This window comes from Chionomys nivalis, chromosome X (assembly GCF_950005125.1).
Source record: "Chionomys nivalis chromosome X, mChiNiv1.1, whole genome shotgun sequence".
Taxonomy (NCBI): domain Eukaryota; kingdom Metazoa; phylum Chordata; class Mammalia; order Rodentia; family Cricetidae; genus Chionomys; species Chionomys nivalis.
The window spans coordinates 17,425,366-17,431,810 of NC_080112.1; the positions used below are offsets into that span (position 1 = coordinate 17,425,366).

The 6,445-nt window shown below is 44.6% G+C and overlaps 1 pseudogene; it reads left to right on the plus strand.

The window, feature by feature from the left end:
* The first annotated feature begins 3,031 nt into the window (after positions 1–3,031).
* On the plus strand, positions 3,032–4,562 carry LOC130868070 (non-POU domain-containing octamer-binding protein-like; annotated as a pseudogene).
* Positions 4,563–6,445: the final 1,883 nt, after the last annotated feature.

Below are 6,445 nucleotides of genomic sequence, written 5' to 3' on the forward strand. Positions count from 1 at the left end.
CACAAGAAGACCAAGTTACTCGTCCATAACATATTTGCAGGGCAGTGCCATGCAGCCTCCCTGATTGTTCATTCAGTCTCTGTGAACCCCTATGAGCCCTGCTTAGTTGATTCTGTGGGTTTTCTTGTGGCATCCTTACCCCTCTGGCTCCTACAATTTTTCCTCCACTCTTTCCCCAGGGTTCCCTGAGCTCTTCCTAATGTTTGGCTATGGATCTCTGCATCTGTTTCCATAGTTGCTGGATGAAGGCTCTCTGATGATGATTATGCCAGGCTCTGCTCTATGAGTATAGTAGAGTATCAAGAACCATTTCCTTGACTTTTGCTTTCCAGTTGTGTTTGGTTTTATCCTCGCTCTCTGGGCTGCCCAACCTCTGGTTCCTGACCATCCAGGCAGTGTCAGGCATGGGCTCCCTCTCCTGGAATGGGCCTCAAGTTAGACCAGAGTCATTCGTTGGCCACTCCTACAAGTTCTGTGCCACCATTTTCCTAGCACATCTTGCAAGCAGAACAGATTGTAGACGGAAGGTTTTGTGACTGGGTTGATGTCCCCGTCCTACCACTGGAAGTCTTGCCTGGTTACAGAAGACGGTTCAGACTCCGTACCCCAGATTACTAAGAGTGTTAATTGTGGTCACCCTCATAGATTCTAAGGAATTTCCACTGAGAAGATTCTTGAGATTTTATTTAAAAGAGGAATATGGTATGTACTCACTCATAAGTGGATTTTAGCCGTAAACAAAGGACATTGAGCCTATAGTTCGTGATCCTAGAGATGCTAAATAAGAAGGTGAACATATAGTTATCCGCCTGGATATTGGAAGTAGACAAGATCGCTGGACAAAAGTTGAGAGCAGGGAGATGGGGGTGGGTTGGGGGGAAGGGAAGATGGGGAGAGAGAAGGAAGAAGGGGAGAATTGGGGAGAGCTTGAGGGAATGGGATAATTGAGATGGAGGAAGGGTGGATATGGGAGCAGGGAAGAAGATATCTTAACTAAGGGAGCCATTTTAAGATTGGCAAGAGTCTTGGCTCTAGAGGGGTTCCCAGGTGTCCAAAAGGATTTCCCCAGCTAGGTCTGTGGGCAGCAGAGGAGAGGGTGCCTGAACTGGCCTTCTCCCATAGCCACACTGATGAATATCTTGCATATCACCATAGAAACTTCATCTGGCGAGGGATGGAGATAGAGACAGAGACACACATTGGAGCACTGGACTGAGCTCCCAAAGCCCAGATGAAGAGCAGAAGGAAGGAGAACATGAGCAAGAAAGTCAGGACAGCGAGGGGTGTGCCCACCCACAGAGACAGTGGGACTGATCTAAGGGGAGCTCACCAAGGCCAACTGGACTGGGTCTGAACGGGCATGTGATCAAACCGGACTCTCTGAATGTGGCTGACAATGAGAGCTGACTGAGAAATCAATGATAATGACACTGGATTTTGATTCTATTGCACGTACTGGCTTTTGGGGAGCCTAGTCTGTCTGGATGCACAACTTCCTAGACTTGGATGGGGGAGGGCGCCTTGGACTTCCCATAAGTCAGGGCACCCTGACTTCTCTTAGGACTGGAGAGCGAGGGGGGGGAGGGGGGAAATGGGAGGGAAATGGGAGGATGGGAGGAGGTGAAAATTTTAAATAAATAAATAATTTTAAAAAGGGAAAAAAAGAAATAATGCTCATGAAAATGCCATTTCTGTGTTTATTTTCTAGAATCACCACTGGTCTATTTTTACCAAAAAACCATAGTGACATGCTATTTTAATATATTACCATTAAACTGGGATTGGATAGAATGCTTGCCATCCAAGCTTGAAAACAAGAGAGTTCAGATGCCCAGTATCCATGCAAAAGCCAGGCATGGTAGCACAGGCTCACCCTAACACTGGGAGGGATCAGGCAGAGACAGACATCAGACTATCTAATGACTTCAATCACTTATGTTAACTTTAGGCATTTTTTTAGAAAAAGGCCATCATTTATGGTCTACATGGGAGAAACCCCTGTTTATTGTAATTGTGCAGGACTGATTTCACCTTCAGTATTTCACCTTTCTACACTATTCACTCACGACACTGCTCTCGAGAATGAAAACAATGTTTAAATGGAAGTAAACTCCCATTGCATCTGCAAATGACATTCCCACTTGGAACTTTTTCTTTTTAGATTTATTTATTTTTATTTTATGTGAATGGATGTTTTACTTGCAAGTTGTGTCTGCACCATGTGCATGCAGTGCCCACGGAGGCCAGAAGGTAGCAGATCCCACCCCTAGAATGGGTGCTGAGAATCAAACCTGGTACCTTTGAAAGATCAATCAAAGCTCTTAATTGCTGAGTCATCTCCCTAGTCCCTCACTTGGAACTTTTATTTTCTGGATGGGTTTCATGCATGTACATAATGACTTTTATTTTTGCCCCATTGACCTCTTCCATCCTCCTACTGCTTCCAGAAAAACCCCTTTTCCCAAGCAGTCTCCTCCTGCTTCCGTGTCTTTTGTGTGTATTTGAACCGCTGAATTTCATTCAGATTGTCTATCAACATTTCATCTTGGATGGAGTAGGAGGCTCATGTGGACTTCTATTTGGAAGTTTTAAGATGGTCTTTATTCAGGTGAATCAAGGAAATCAAACTGAAGACCCAGATGAAAATCCACGCATCTATGGACACCTGATTTTTAGTAAAGAAGCTAGAAATACACAATGGAAAAAGAACACAACTAATAAGTAGTGATGATCTAACTGGATGTCAGCATGCAGAAGAATGCAAATAAATCCATACCTATCACCATACACAAACCTCAAGTCCAAGTGGATAAAAGACCTCAACAGAAATTCAGATATACTGAACATGACAGAGAATGTGAGGAATAGCCTTGACTACATTGGGGCAGGAGACAACTTCCTGAACACAGGCGATAAAATCAACACTTAATAAATGGAATCTCATGAAACTAAAAAGCTTCTGTAAGGCAAAGGATACTGTGAAGAAGCTAAAACAGCAGCCTACAAAATGGGAAAAGAGGGTCGCGCGTTCTCTTCTCGGAACGGTGGAGGCCGTGCAGCGTCGCCGTTACTCTGAGCAAAGAACTGTGGGCAGAGGAAGTCGGGGTTAGAGAGAATTGGGAGACAGACACTTTGCTGTGCTCAAATCGAAGTCAAGGGTGCAAAAATGCAAAGCAATAAAACCTTTAACTTGGAGAAGCAGAACCATTCTCCAAGGAAGCACCATCAACATCACCATCAGCAGCAGCAGCAACCACCCCCACCAATACCTGTAAATGGACAGCAGGCCAGCAGCCAGAATGAAGGTTTAACCATTGACCTGAAGAACATTAGGAAACCAGGAGAGAAGACTTTCACCCAACGAAGCCGTCTCTTTGTGGGCAGTCTTCCTCCTGACATCGCTGAGGAGGAAATGAGGAAACTTTTTGAGAAATATGGGAAAGCAGGCGAGGTTTTCATTCATAAGGATAAAGGCTTTGGCTTTATTCGCTTGGAAACTCGAACCCTAGCGGAAATTGCCAAAGTGGAGTTGGATAATATTCCACTCCGTGGAAAGCAGCTACGTGTGCGCTTTGCCTGCCATAGTGCATCCCTTACAGTCCGCAACCTTCCTCAGTATGTGTCCAACGAACTGCTGGAAGAAGCCTTTTCTGTGTTTGGCCAAGTGGAGAGGGCTGTGGTCATTGTGGATGACCGAGGAAGACCCTCAGGGAAAGGCATTGTTGAGTTCTCTGGGAAGCCAGCTGCTCGGAAAGCTCTGAACAGATGCAGTGAAGGCTCCTTCTTGCTAACCACATTTCCTCGGCCTGTGACTATGGAGCCTGTGGACCAGTTAGATGATGATGAAGGACTTCCAGAGAAACTGGTTATAAAAAACCAGCAATTTCACAAGGAGCGAGAACAGCCACCCAGATTTGCACAGCCAGGGTCCTTTGAGTGCGAGTATGCCATGCGCTGGAAGGCACTCACTGAGATGGAGAAGCAACAGCAGGATCAAGTGGACCGCAACATCAAGGAGGCTCGTGAAAAGCTGGAGATGGAGATGGAGGCAGCACGCCATGAGCACCAGGTTATGCTAATGAGGCAAGATTTGATGAGGCGTCAGAAGAGCTTCGGAGAATGGAGGAGCTGCATAACCAAGAGGTTCAGAAACGAAAGCAGCTAGAGCTCAGGCAGGAGGAGGAACGCAGGCGCCGTGAGGAAGAAATGCGGCGGCAACGAGAAGAAATGATGCGGCGGCACAGCAGGAAGGATTCTAGGGAACCTTCCCTGATGCGAGAGAACAAGAGATATGGATGGGCCAAATGGCTATGGGAGATGCTATGGGCATAAATAATAGAGGCGCCATGCCCCCTGCTCCTGTGCCAACTGGTACCCCAGCTCCTCCAGGACCTGCCACGATGATGCCAGATGGAACTTTGGGATTGACCCCACCAACAACTGAACATTTCGGTCAAGCTGCTACAATGGAAGGAATTGGAGCAATTGGTGGAGATTCTCCTGCTTTCAACCATCCAGCTCCAGGAGCTGAATCTGCTCCAAATAAACGCCACCAATACTAAATAAAAGTTGCAGTGTCTAGTTTCCCACAATCCTTAAAAGAAAGGTTCTTTTTGGATTAGCCAGAAATCTACCCTGGAAAAGTGTTAGGGGTTCTTCCCAATAGATAGCTCTTCCCTGCCTGTAATACTCTAGGGAGTATGCTTGGAGGCAGAGGGCAAGGGAGGGGTGTTATTTAACAAATCAAAGTCTGTGGTATATTGCTTTCTCAAGTCTGTCTGGTGCATTCCTGAAATGTGTTGATTGTTGAGGGCCTTGAACCATAGCAAAGTGAACTCAGAGAGCTCCATTAATCTTGGTCATCCCTGTTTCCTTCTTTCCTTCCTTGCTTTCTTCCTTCCATCCCTCCCTCCTTCATTCATCATGTTTTAATTGCTTTTTCATCTTTATTCTCCCAACCCCAGAGACACTGCCACATATATACCACAAAACCTAAACATCCTCCAATGACCTAGCCCAATTCTTCCATTCACTCCCAGGTGAGAATTCAGACAAATGTCTACATACAGTTCTGTTATATCTCATATATAACCCCTTCATGTCCTAAGGAAGATGTTTTCTCTTAGAGGTTTTCATTTTAGTATATATTTAAAAAAAGAAAAAGTCTTGTGTTAACTTGCCTCCATGTTTTTCTTGGGTAAGGACTACTCAAGAATGAATGCCCTTTTCTGTCTGATATTGCTGTTCACAGCTTTTCTTGATAGGCCTAGCACAATCTTGGGAACAGGGCTGCTGTGTGTTGAAGGTCTGACAGTAGCTCTTAGCCTTGCCTATCTTAGGTAGTTACGCTGCGCATTTTTTATTGGTGTACTATGTTTGATTTGTTCCTGATACCTTCAATTTGAAATTTTTATGAGAAATGGAGCATCACCTTATTAAAATACATTTGAAGCCTTTAAAAAAAAATGGGAAAAGATTGTTACCAACCCCACATCCAACAGAAAGCTAATATCCAAAGCATATAAAGAACTCAAGAAATTAGACATCAACAAACCAAATAATCTAATTAAATATGGGATACAGATCTAAACAGAGAACACAATAGAGGATTCTTAAATGGCTGAGAAACAAAGAAATTATTCAACATTTTTAGCTGTCGGGAAAATGCAAATCAAAAGTACATTGAGATTCCATCTTACAACTGTCAGAATGGCTAAGATCAAAAACACAAGTGATAGCTCATGCGGGCAAGGGTGTGGAACAAGAGGAACACTCCTCCATTGCTAATGGGAGTCCAAAGTTGTACAGCCACTATGAATATTGATATGGTGGTTCCTCAGAAAATTGAGAATGAACCTACTTCAAGACCAGTTATACCACTCTTAGGCATATACCCAAAAGATGCTTCATAGTGACTCAGGGACACTTGCTCAGCTATGTGGGAGTAGGGGGTGTCTCTGACTTTTTTTAACCTGTTCTTGGAACCCTTTTCCTCCTACTGGGTTGCCTCATCCAGTCTGAATATGAAATTTTGTGCCCAGTCTTATTGTAACTTGTTATGCCATGTTCAGTTGATATCCCTGGGAGATCTGCTCTTTTTTAAAGGGAAATTGAGGAGGGGTAGGTCTAGGGGAGAGGGAAGGTGCGGGGAGGACTGGGAAGAGTGGAGAGAGAGGAAACTTCAGTCAGGATGTAATGTATGAGAGAAGAATAAAAGAAGAAAGATAGGCTTTGTTACCTTTCGTTTTGTTTTTGCTATGGTAGAGATAGGCATCGTTCAAGCATGTGAGAATTTCCAGCCCTCTTGAAGCACTTTCATTTCTTTTAGCTTGTAAAGGTCAGAAAGGGGTGTGTGTGTTGCAGAGTGAGGGCCAAGGTGAGTCAGCCCATCAGGCTGCTGTCAAACGTCCCCAACTCTAGAGAGATGTGAATTTGGTTTCAGAAC